Source organism: Lytechinus variegatus, chromosome 6 (genome assembly GCF_018143015.1).
Source record: "Lytechinus variegatus isolate NC3 chromosome 6, Lvar_3.0, whole genome shotgun sequence".
Taxonomy (NCBI): domain Eukaryota; kingdom Metazoa; phylum Echinodermata; class Echinoidea; order Temnopleuroida; family Toxopneustidae; genus Lytechinus; species Lytechinus variegatus.
The window spans coordinates 31,210,758-31,224,600 of record NC_054745.1 but is presented as its reverse complement, the minus strand read 5'-3'; positions in this window follow the sequence as shown (position 1 = coordinate 31,224,600).

Sequence of the window (13,843 nt, the reverse complement as noted above, 5' to 3'; positions counted from 1 at the left end):
AAAATAACACACTAGAGATTGAACATAACACCAAAGAGTGTAAATGTAACAACCATAAGTGTTGTAATAACACCTTTAGGTGAAAAACTAACACCACCAATTTAACACCGGTGTAAAATAACTGTTGTGGTCCTCTATGTACATCAGTTAACACCACAGTGTTTGCTGTGTACACAGTTATTATTTCAGTACAATCCAAATTCCGTATCGTACAGCGTAAGACACGTAAGATGAGAATACTCAAGTTTTTTTCAATACCATTGATCTAGAAATCAAGTACACCCCAGAAAAACATTTGATTCGAATCAGAAGAAAAACATCCAACGCGCGTAATCTTGAAAATTTCATCGATATCGGATGTAAAATAAGAAAGTGAAGACATTTTTAAGTTTTGCTTATAATTGGGGTTTCACAATAGCAAATGAGAGAGTTTAGGTTGTCTCTGATTCACTATTTCTTTTTTTATTGTAGGAATTACACAATATTTCAACTTTTACACAGCAAAAACTGTGGTGTTAACCGGTGTACATAGAGGGTCACACCAGTAATTTTACACCGGTGTTAAATTGTTGGTGTTATTTTTACTTACAACACCTTTTGTTGTTACATTTACACTCTTCGGTGTTATGTTTAATCTCTAGGGTGTCATTTTAACACCTCAGGGTGTGGTCCTCTATTAACACCAATTGGTGTCAGTTTTAACACCACAGTTTTTACAGTGGATACAGATCCTACAACAAGGACCAACTTGACTGAATCATAAATTGTTCAAACATTTGTAATTTCACATATTCAGGGGAAGTAAAACTTCTTTCACATAATAACATTAGGAGAAAATTAGAATATATCATATTTCATAAAATACAAAATAAATAGTGAGTGGATTACGACATTGGTCCCCTCATTTACACACAGACCAGGATGTCTATATATATAAAACTGTTTTGTGAAATTAAGCAAAAGTTAACTTTGTTATTTCATATCCGAATTTGATGAAATTTTTCAGTGTCATGCTTGTTGGAGTTTTTTTTCTCTTTAGTTAAATATTTTTTTCTGTTGGAGTTGACTTGAAATTTAAAATTTAGTGTGCATTTAAAGTGTAAGTTGAGAATCCTCGTGTATCTTTTAGTACTATTGATCTCATCTCATCTCGCATTGTCAGATCTGGACGAGTTTAACGTTAATATAGCTGGCAAGGGCTGCAGAATTGGCATAACTGCCAGAAAAGTCAATGGCAGTACCACTACTATAATATAATTTGCCGTTTATCAGGATATATTTGATTCAATGTTATCATTTATGCGAGATATCCTACAAATTTCTGTTGCATTATACTCAATTTCATTTAAGTGAGAGATAAGGAGATGCATCTCATATTTGTCATTCTTTCCCTGTGTCGGCCCATTGTTCAGCAGAGTCGTTCAGAGCACACAGAAAGACCTGGTAAGATTTCTTCAAGCATCAGATGGTAAAAACGTTGTTTAAAGTGTTTATACAATGTTGTTTACTCTATGAACTCCATAGTAGCCGTTAAACATGTCATACAGGCGATTGAAACTTTAAAGATCTAATTTAATCAATGAAGCATTAAAAGTTGTTTAATCTGCTAGACAACGTATTACTGCGAATTTCACATGCATCGTTGTATGATTATAACCTGTTTTAACCTGTTTTTACTAGTGCCCCTTGGTAAGGCAATAATCCTCAGTACCAGGTCCTTCGGAAATGACCTTGAGCCGTCGGTCCTCTGGTTGCTTGCTTACAAGCATTCATGCTTTCTTAGCAATCAGGTAAAAAACCACTACCACCACCACGAAGAAACTTATTGTTCGGTTAATCGAATTTCTGATTCTAGAGTTATGTATAATTAGCTGGTGTGTGGGGGGGCATGCAGGGGCCTCGAAAGAGAAGCCTTTTTTTCTACGCAGATCGAAAAGAGAGAGCTCACTCCTTAAGAGGGGCTTTCGGGGCTGGGGGTTTAAAAAGTAAAATAAGGCTGGAGAAATTTAAATCGAATGAAGAAAAAGAAGAAGATAAAATAAGACAAATTCTAGAGAAAGATAGAGAGCAATGACGCCCCCCCCCCCCTCCTCGAAAAAACAAAACAACGTTCTACGACCAAAAAAAGTAAAGGATTATGATGTTCTTTTTTATATTTTTTTATAATGCTACGTCAAAAAAAAAATAATTCGAAAATGATAAATATATTCGTTCGCTTGCAATTTGGCCCCACGCCCTGTCAAATGGCTGCATGGGGATCATATTACGCCCCTGAATGAATTTTCAAGCTTTGTTGGTTTAACGACAAAAATCTAAATCGATGGTACTTATGAAGTTACGAGCAAGAAACGTTTTTCCCCCTTAACCATCAACAATAAATTACACCAACAATTTGTTTTTACTGGTACCATTCTCTTGACAGATAAAGCAATTCAATAATTTTTTTCACACTATTGTAACAGATTTGAATCAGATTAAAATTGGCTGTACTCCGCGGCGCACGTCGGAGGTTAGATTCGATTTGACAGAGGCGGATCCAGGATTTTCCAAAGGGGTCACATTTTCCCCGAGGAAAATTTGACAGGCCAAAAAATGTCCTCACTTGTGCATGAAGGTCTCCCATCAAGAATGAAATTAATGATATATGCCGTGACTTTCAAAAGGAGAGGGGGACACTTGTGTAAGAACGGCATATTTACATTGAAAAAAAATGTTTATGACTCATCTCAAAAGGGGGGCACAAGCCGGATGTGCCCTTATCACTTTATTAAGATCACGAAAAAGAAAGATATCGATATACGAGATATGGATTGCAATAAATGGATATGTAAATAAACTGAACTAAATTAGATCGAATTGAATTTAAAAAATAGGGTCAGTAGCTGTCGATATCTATGTCGGTAAACCCTAAAAAGTACTATTGTACTATTTTAATGCCTAAGTCTGGGCGACTGATTCAGCCCTCGCCCCCCCCCCTCTATCGACCCCCCCCCCCCCCCGGCTTGTCGGCCATTGACCGGGTGATCGCGACGAAAATCTGCAAGCACGTCACCGTGACTTAATAATCTGCAAAATCTCATCCTTCCTCCTAAATCTTATAATTGGATATGATACCTCATGCATATTGAAGGCTGCTTCAAGGTAACTGGATAAAAATCCCTCTTCTGTCCAAATTAATGCGCTTTACCAAAATTGGTGTCACTATTGATTGATTGATTGATTGATTTTATTCTTCTTCATTTCATACAAATTTACAAAGTAAGAAGGAACAAATCAGAATATGAATAAATGAAATGAAAAGAAGGGAGCTCACTGGAAAGCATCGCTTGTTTATGTGAGTCCATTGAAATAAATACCTGATTAAAATTCATCAAAAACAACTAGAAATTAATCATGTTCAATAGAAATTGAAACTATTCTTCTGCAGTTTATTGTTTCTTCGATGTTAATGTACCCGGGGTCGCTAGTTTGGTCTCAAAAAGATGTGCGGGACCCCCTCCCCCCCAAAAAAAAAAAATCAAGCTTTATCCAAACGAAGGGATCGAGGGGAAGCCCCCACCCCCTTCATTATCATTAAGGAGAATATTTTCTCTCTTTTTTGGTCAACTTTTGAATTGAGAATTTCTGCCAACTGTCTTTTAACAGAAATTTTTATCTGCTATAAAATTTTGTCAGGGTGAACTTCCCCTTTAAATCAGAAGTCACAATTAGGCATAATGTCAAAAATAAACATAATCTAACGGGCCCAATTCTTCTCTGATAATTTAGATATCTTTCAATTCATTCAACCAGCCCAAATTTTCATGAATGTTCTCAATGACATTGGGTGATTTCAATTTCAGTGCCCGGGGGGGGGCCACTTACATTGACGAGTGGATACCATGCGCGACCAAAAAAACACGTAAAAAGGATGTCTTTTTCACGATAGGGCACGTTACGTATGTAACGTGATAAGGGTGTCAAAAACACAAAAATAATGAAAAAAGGGTATCTATTTCACTAGGAATAACTTACGCGTTTAGGGTCGAATTTGAGGGGATGATAAAATAAAATTAAAATGTTTTATAAAGGATGTCCTTTTTGGCCCCAACACTTCGTGTTTAGAGTCCGATTTGCGCGACGTGTAGAACGTGGGGTCGTACTTAATAACCAAATAAGGTAAAGCCGACGATCGAACGACCCGTAACAATAAAACATTCCTGTACTTGTTTAGGGGCTCATTTCAGGGAATATTTGCCAAGAGTATCGTTTTGTTTCCAATACTTGTTAAGGGTGGGGTTTTACACGCCAAAACTTGTTAAGGGGTGTATTTTCAGAATATGGAAATTACGTGTTTAGGGTGCTTCTGGTCGCGCATGGTATCCACTCGTGAATGGAAGTGCCCCCCCCCCCGGGGTTCAGTGTTGACCTTTTGGTATAACACCAAACATAAAATGAGGATGGTCCCGAAAAGTCACTCACTAGTTGCTGAGATGTCAATAATGTGATCTGGATCAGTTTTACAAACTCTGAATAAATTTTGGAGCTAGGGGAAGCAATCGAAATGTCAACACTAACACCAACACCAAGGCCAACACCGAACTTGAAATCACCCATTCATGCACACATTCCCTATTTATTTTCAACAGATGTACTTATACACCCTGGCGACCACCAGACATCTCGGCCTGATTCCTATTCGACACCGGACCCAGATGATGAAGCCGGCCTACCTCTGCTTTCCATTATGCTCATCGCCGTCATCGTTGTTGTCAACACCGCCGTCACCGTCGTGATCATTTACACGTGTTATAAATGCTGGGAGTATGGTTATGATTCCAGCGAGTCGAAAGACAGTAGTAGCGGGTCGGTGCTTTATCAATACAGCTCTTTTCGGTTTCGATTAAAGAGGCTCGAAAGCAGGGCCAGCGGCGATCATTCATCCGAAAAAAGTGCTTAACTGAGCCCTTTTCCCGAAGAGGGGGGGGGGGGGGCATTTAATCCATTGACGAGTGCACTCTTAAAACAGATCAGTCAAATTGACTAGCCCAGTAGTCAGCTGGGAGCAACTGATATGGCAATCACTGATAGTCATATTTCTGACATATATTATAGTCAGAAATAACTCTGTTCTATTAAATATGACTAGAAAATAGTCAAATATAACTGGAATAACAGTTGCACCCAGCTGACCCTATTAACTAGTCGTATTTGTTTTTTACTGATTTGTTTTTAGAGTGTGGGTACCACGCGTGACCCTATATAGGGCACGTTACGTACGTAACGTAATTAGGGTGTCAAAACTAATGATATTGGTATATATTTAGCTAGGAAAACGGTTTTACGGTCCAATTAAAAAACAACGAAAAAGTAGCCTGGAATAAATAGGGAAATTACTTTTCCCCTGCTTATAATACCATTAGCAGTACATTTCCCAGAAGAATAAATATTATATTTAGTCTATCAAATCCTTTATAGGGATATTAAAGAAAAACAATAAACAAAACGAGCCAATTCTTTTTTTCCGAGTTTTCATACGTTTATTACAACGTAACAAAGATACACGAACATGTACGAAGAACACATAATCATGTACCACTAGAACATTTACTTCTTACACATAGAAGGCGCCTTAAATTAGTTATTTATTCATTCATTTAATTATTCATCGTTTCTTTGTCTTTTTGTTTACATACATTTCATTAACTTATTATGAATTCTTCATGGGATTTCTACGAGACGCAAAATAATGTTATACCTTTAAATACCTACATCCAAGAATGTCTTAGAGTGATCATTTCTTCCTCTTAGTTTTATTTTCATGGGGGGGGGGGGTGGAGTGTGGGGCGGGGAGAGATGTCCAGCTGTAAGGCTGGGCATATAAACATTGTTCCTGTATATTCATTTCAATACATGTACAAATAAATGATTTTAAATGAGGACATCCCCCTACATTGTTTCTGTATATTCATTTCAATACATGTACAAATAAATGATTTTAAATGAGGACATCCCCCCCCTACTTTCATTCACATTAAAGTGTCACTGCGGGCAAGAAAGACACCCGCATACTACACACTCAATAGTTTGGTTCATAAACTCTTGATCAAGTCTTGGGTCGGAGGCAGTATCAAATGTCACGAGCAGTGATGTATTTGTTTAAAATTGATATTGTGACGATAACGAATGGATAGCTTTACATTACGCATACCTAGCGCCCTCTATGTCAAGAATTGCACACCACACCGTCCTAAGTGATCACCCTTGTAAGTGTGCAATACTTTGCATACATACACCAATGTATAATGGCATGTATGATGATGATGATGATGATGATGAAGACATCAACTATCTAATAACATCTTTTACTCAAAAACATGTTACAATCCATGTGAGAGACATGCAAAATTCTTCAGTAGAAGAAATAATCATGAGAAAATAAAATAATCATGTCGGGGTCCGGGCACAAAAATAAGGTTTGTAACGTCATACATAACGATAACTAACTTCACAAATTCGAAGAACATATGTTATAGTGATCGTAGCCTAAATGTACAATATATAATGTATTTCTCTTAAAAATGAATATATAAATAGCATATATCATAATTTGACAATAAAGCATTCGTTATACGCATATGGAAGAATAGATCATTCACAACTGCTTGTTGAAATTTACAACACGCAAAGCCACTAAACATGGCGAACAGCATAAGCTCAGTCTGTGTACATCGATAGGTTGTGGAAATGCAGGAGTGGTTCACTGAAAGTTAAAATCAATTTGGAGACGTGTTATGCCAATCAAAGTACATGTATTTGATTTGATCTCATTTTCAAATTGGTTTCAGCTTTTGGTGAAACACCCCCTTGGCAGAATCATATGAAGAGTAGTGATCTATCACAATAGTCAAAGGGGGAAAGACAGTAGGAAGGAGAGAGAGAGGCAGACAGAGAGAAGAGTGAGAGCAAGGGGGAGGGAGGGAGAGAGAGCCTTCCAATACATACATAGAACTGCATTTCACTTCCATGAGCTAAAACACTAATGGGTTATGAGGGTCGGGTTTCACAAAACTGTACCTATATGATGAAGAACTCTGTACATACAGTAATCAACAACTTAAGATATTCATGTTTCATGGAAAATCAAAGAGAATTTTCTCCCTGTCTTTAGAACCTCAATTAAAGATACTTCTTAACATTAAATCTCCTCTTATAACGCAGCAAGAACCTTAAACAGTAATTTAAACTAAAGCAAAGGTAATATGCGACAGTAGGCAACTAAATAATCAGTGCTCTACCTTTATATGTTACATTCTAAAAAAATGACGAGCTAATTTAGCTCTTCTAGAGCGTGTATAGTGACTGCACTTCGGAGCAGTCATTATATTTGTCTAGTCCAATTTGAACAAGTGTATCATTATTACAGAATTGGTCAAAAAGTCTCAAAATCATCTATAATGAACCAATTTTCAACACAAGAATGGGTTTTCTAAGGTACAACATACAATGGAAAGTCTGAAGGCAGGCTTAAAGTTAAAAATTAGCTTGATCAGTGATAATTAACCCTAATAATACTGCATAGATGTTCAAAACGCACTACCGTCTTACGTTAATCATTTTATTTAATATGAACACCCAGAAATAGAACTTTCCAGTTTATAGGATTGATTGAAAAATGATCAAAAATCTATTTGAGATTTCCATAGTTAAAGGTAATTCCTAGAGTTGTTCTCATCTTTTGGACAGCTTTGTGAAACCCAACACCCTCAAAATATTTGAGCATTTCATTTTATAGTTTCACATGCATTTATACATATCCTATACACATATAAATGAAGCTTCCATTCAAAGCAGTAGTCAATAATTGTAACATATAAAATTTCTGAATTTTACATAAATGTACAAGCACGTATGGTACAAAGCAAAGCCAAAAAAAAAAAAAAAAAAAAAAGAAAAAACATATCCGCTAGGATACAGGTGATTTAAAAAAACAAAAGAACACTTGTCTATCTCTATCTAAAGAAGAAACAAAATCTGATTTGGTATTAAAATATTTTTAGAAAGTTTTGTATCATAATGTGGGATTTCAGATGACCCATGCCCCGTTTGCACAAAAGCTTGTTATCGATGACAAGCCAATGAAATGCACAGTAATCATGTATTCTGATCGGCTAAGAGCATATTTATGAACGATGTCCGACATTTGTAACTGATGAAATGAGACGTGACCCAACATAACTTGTTGGTTGAAGGTGAAGAGAAGCAAGAATGATTTACTTGATTCTTTTTGTATAGACTAACAAAAAAAGAGAGAAATAAGACATACATGTACAAAAAGGAACACAAATGATATTTCAATAAAGCCTAACCATGATATTATCTACAACACATGTAATAATTCTACTAATGCTCTATTTGAATGCCGAATGAAAGTGATATAAAGTCTGGTGTGCAGTGTTTCAAATGAACACGAGAACAATAGAGTTATTATTATTATCTATCTAAAGGCGACCACACACCTTACGACTGGTCTGCGACCCGATTTCAGAATAAAACGTAATAAAATTTGGTGCTAACATTGAGACTTGGAATATCTCACTGTGTAATGCTCGAAATCACCGTACGAATACATATGTTCAAATCTATGACTATGATATCATCCTTCTCAGAATAAAAGCGAATGTAATATCTAGTCATAATGACGTCATAGCATTCGTACGATGGGCTACGATTTGAAACTAATTTGGCCCTTACTCCAAAATAAAGGCTTGCAATCTTTCAAAATGGTTATATTAGTATTCATTTGATTAATTCTAACCTCAAATATAATATGTTCCATTCACATTTTCAGAAAATGAGCAAAATGTGATTTGCTCCAAAATCGGATCGCGAACAGTCGTAAGGTGTGCGGTGGCCTTTACGCATCTTTGCATAGGAAAGAATATATATCTCCTAATGAATGGAACATAATCTACATGTATACATCTATATGAACTTAGGCAAGGAACATGATAACAGAATGATGTAATAATGAAAAGGCATGATGTCACAATAGAAATGGGTGATGTCATAGTAGAGATAGGGTGACATCACAATGCAAAGAGATGAATTGATAAATTTCAGTGAGAACTGTACTTGAAATAAGTGATGTCACAATGGGAGAAGCAGCACAGCATTTATGACATCACAATGCAAAATGATTTACAATACCACGACCTCGAAATAAAGGCATGAAAGAACAATCATTAGATACTAACAAAATGTAATAGCTATTTTTGGATTAGAACAAAGTGTCCATTCTTTTCATTCTAGAAGAAACATGTACCGAAAACATCATGTAAAAATGTTTGTGGTATGAAAACTTTGCGATGAAGTTACAGCATTGGAATATACTGAAAGCAATATAAACCAGATATACACACCTGTCAACCTTCTATAACAAAAAAAAAGTATTTTTAGAAGGAAAAAAGTATTTTTGAGTATTTAAAAAAAGAGTATTTTTGAATATTTAAAAAAAACTGTCTCAAAGTAACAATCGCCAGCCTGTTGCAGTGAGATCGGTGAAAAACATGTGAAATGACTCTACTTGAAAACTTGATAATTCACCCTTTTAAGCATGTGCTCGTAGGCAAGAATTTACTTGTTCTTTTCATGCAACAAGTTACTGGCCCGACAGTGATTTTTACCTGTCTGCGACGGTCGGACCGGCGCTTGTGTTACATAATACAAGCTCCATGATTGGAAATTAATTAAAAACAGTAACAAATCATACAAAAATAGTATTGGTGTATTCGTAGCAAAAAAGAGGAACAAATACTCTAAAAAGAGAACGATTGGCATGTCTGGATATACTATTTAATCAATATTTTAATTATTACCAGAACAATATTGGGTAATAGTCTGTGTGTGTGTGCGTCAGCAAATGCTTTGTAATTTGACTCCCAAATTCTGATTTTTACTTATGTTATGAAATGAAATTCATCTTAGAATTGATTAGAAATCTATATGTATCTTACTTTCGACTTAAGAGTTACAAAAATATTCATGCAAACAATGATCTGGCCAAAGAAATTTCACTCATTTCATGACAAATGTGCAATATTTCGGGGAAAACAAAAATAATTTTGTATTTTGTTGACATTTTTGCGCATTTCATCGACATTGGTAGTGCCCCAGAGCTGGTTAGTTGATTCAAATACAAGGTTAAAAAAGAACTATTTCGTTAAGTTTCAAGAAACAAAGATTATTTTATAAATTTCTTCATAAATTTCATAAAGAAATTAATGTACTTTCCCTTTCAAATTAGTGACCCAAATAGGAGGAAAAACCAAGCCAACATTTGTATCGATTCATTTGGTGTTAGGTGTTAGCAGTGTATCATGTGTTTAAAAATAATGCAAAGGGAGATGGCTGAATTAACACTTAAAGTCTAACACTGCAGAAGCACATACATGTTTATCTGTATGAAACAAAGGATTTGGTGTTGGGTGTTAAACATAGCACCAGGTGTAACAGATAATACAATACAAAGGGGCAATTAATTCACTAACACTCTGAGAAGCAATCTGTCTTAACACCAGAACAACAATGGAAATGAAAACCTATGCCTTTTGTACACATGCTCTAATCTACATAAACAATTTCGTATATCATGTTAAAGATTTCATTGTAAAAATATAATATCTATATCATTTCATATTTGAATCACTTTAATAACTATATGTACTCATACAATTATTTTTTTTCATCGATAATGAATAATGTAATATAATCCACTCCAACACTGTGTATGAATATAGTGGGTGGATTTATAGTCTCTCATCTTTAACCCTAATTTAACTGGGCTATTTCAGACCAGGAAATATGGGGGGGGTTAAATTCCCCCCCCCCCTTCTTCAGATCTCGGCCTTTAATTGTGCGATGATCACGACCACGGCGCCCCCCCCCCCCCATTTTTAACAATCACCCATGAGGTCAATTTCATATAAGCTATGATTTTGGTTGTAACGTTCATGGATAGGCCTACTCAGCATTTGATAGATAACCTAAATTGGCTGTATAGATTACAGCTATAATAGGGTGGTCCCCTTTTATAATTACATTTATATAATTTCATATTTTTACATGTTCAGTAATACTGATATAATATTACGAAGCAGTATTTTGTGGAGTTTATGAGCGGGGGTTGATAAGGCCTTATACTGATGTGCATAGGCAATATCACAATATTGTGGTATTGACATGTTGAAAGTAAAATCTTTGATTTACTGGCATTCTCCATAAATATCCACCCTGCTATCTGTCAAAATGGATACCTGCATATATCGGGGGAGCAGTTTCAGAAAGGGTTAAGTATGATTTAAGTCACTTTAAAGTGCCAACGAACAAACGGTATCTGATAAGTTAAGTCGTGTTAATGGGTGATCAATGGCATGGACATACTATCTCAAAGGCCGGTATTCTGAACTCGGGCTTAAATTAAACCCTGGTTTAAAGTTACAGTAAACTATGGAGTGCCAATTAGGGCACAAATCTCTATTAGTGCACCATCAAATTATTTACTCATATGACACAAAAATCATTCAGAACTTTCTTAGAATGATAACTGAAATATTTTCTTTATTATGAGAGCAAAGGGAATCAAAATAGTAAATATAAGAAATATAAGCAGAATTGTTAAGCTGTTGCCTCCCCATAATTTGAGACCAGATTTAGACATGGCTTAAGTTAAAGCCCGACTTCAGAATACGAACCAGTACTGACCATAATACCTTGGTCACATTTGATCTACGGCGGCCGTACGGCAAGTCGACAACAGCCGTTTTAATTTCAATTCAAACCACCTTATGTAGTTGGTACAAAAAATGTTGAAACGACTGTTTTTGACTCGCCGTACGGCCGCCGTAGAGCAAATGTGACCATGGTATTACTCAAAGCATCTATCCTGACAATGATCTTGGAGATACACGTATGGTGATGTGTATATACCGCACCTTACTGAGAATTCAAGTTAAATTTTAAGCCACATTCAAGCCTTGATAGGACAGCCCTTTACCAATTAGATTGAATTTATTCTTCTTCATTTCAAACTCAAACAGATTATCAAGTTAAAGTGTATACCGCACTAGACGGGGGATTTCAGAGTAACTTAAGCCGCAGGGCATTATAAAACAGCACACAGATATTCTAAATTATTTTTTTTTCATAAGAAAAAAGGTAGTTTGTTTTCGCCTGACTCATGTAGAAATTGGTTTCAACAATTGTACAAAATTGAAAGCTCGTTGATGCCGTAAAAAACCTGAATTGGAATTGAAATGCTGGTATGGAACCGCCTAGTTCACAAATGAGGCCCCGATTCCATGAAACATGTCATGATAATAAATTTGCAATATTAGTTTAAAGCTACTAAAATGCTTCAATTTGATTGGCTGCCAGTAAACGTGCTATAGAACTTGTGCATGAAACCAATCTCATGAAACTGGATAATGACGCTGCATAGCTCAGCATCATCTTCTATATTGTGTGAAATATGTGACCTGTTATCCGTTAAAGGAAACCAAAACCCAAGAAGAGGAGCAATCTTATTGGAAAGAGTAAAACGAGAGGAACAATATAAAACAAGTGTTGTGAAAGTTGGTTATGAATTAAGCAAGTTATGGATGTTAAAAAGTCTTGTTGAACTTTCTACGGGGATGCTCAAATTGGCAAAATGTGCTTCAAAATGGCTGATTTGTGGACAACGCTCTATTTGTTTCGTACACAAATTTTCCCCGTTTCTTTACATATTTCACATCCTCTCCTCCTGACCTTGACACATGTGGTGTGAATTGCACTGTCCCATGACATATGTTGTGCTCAGAAGGAGGCAAGATGCAATTTGAAAGATAATGGAGAAAATCTGTGTACAAAACAAATGGAGAGTTGTCCACAACATCAGCTTATTTTGAAGCATGTTTGCCAATTTGAGGATCCCCATAGAAAGTACAATAAGAGTTTTCAAACATCCATAACTAGCTTATCCTATAACCCATTTTGATAAAACAAGTTTTAGGTTGCTTCTCTCATTTTATTCTTTCTGATAAGATAGATTTTCTCCTTGTACATTTTGGTTTTCTTTAACACAAAGCTTAGCAATGGCCGTAGCACATTTTTTTTCTACGACTGATTGCATTGTCTACAATGTACAATCCATCATGAAAATCAAGCGTACGATTAATCACTAACCTTTGTTGTGTTACAGGTCGCAACCATCCCTAAACCAAACATAAGTTGACGAAGAATGTTCTCTGCAAAAGGCCAAGATACTAATTTGCTATTCATATAGTAAAAATGAGAGAAATTAGCTCCTCAGAAATGAGTCATTCTTATTCCGCGGATTACAATTTAATTTTGAGACGTAGTCTAGAATTGAAGGCATTGTAGTGGTTTAAGTACTCTGTCATGGCAGTGTTAGGATACTTTAACAGATTCTTGTGAAATAATATGGATTTACAGTAATCCAAGATGACAGTCATGTGGTCTAATGGTTAGAGCATCTGAGACATGATTACGAGGTTGCAAGTTCAAATCCCCAGTCGACTATTGCCTAAATTTAAACCACAAACGGACCAGCGAGTATTTACAGTAATCCAAGATGACGGTCATGTGGTCTAGTGGTAAGAGCATCTGACTCATGATTACGAGGTTATTAGTTCAAGTCCCCACTCGGCTATTGCCTACGCTTTTACCAAAAAGGACCTGAGAGTAATTACTGTCTATAAGGTCACCAACTGTAACGGCATGACTGATTAACTAAAATTAAATAAAATGTTCCTTACATAATACGTTGTACGAGACTGGCGTTAATGTGGTAGATAGCTGCGCC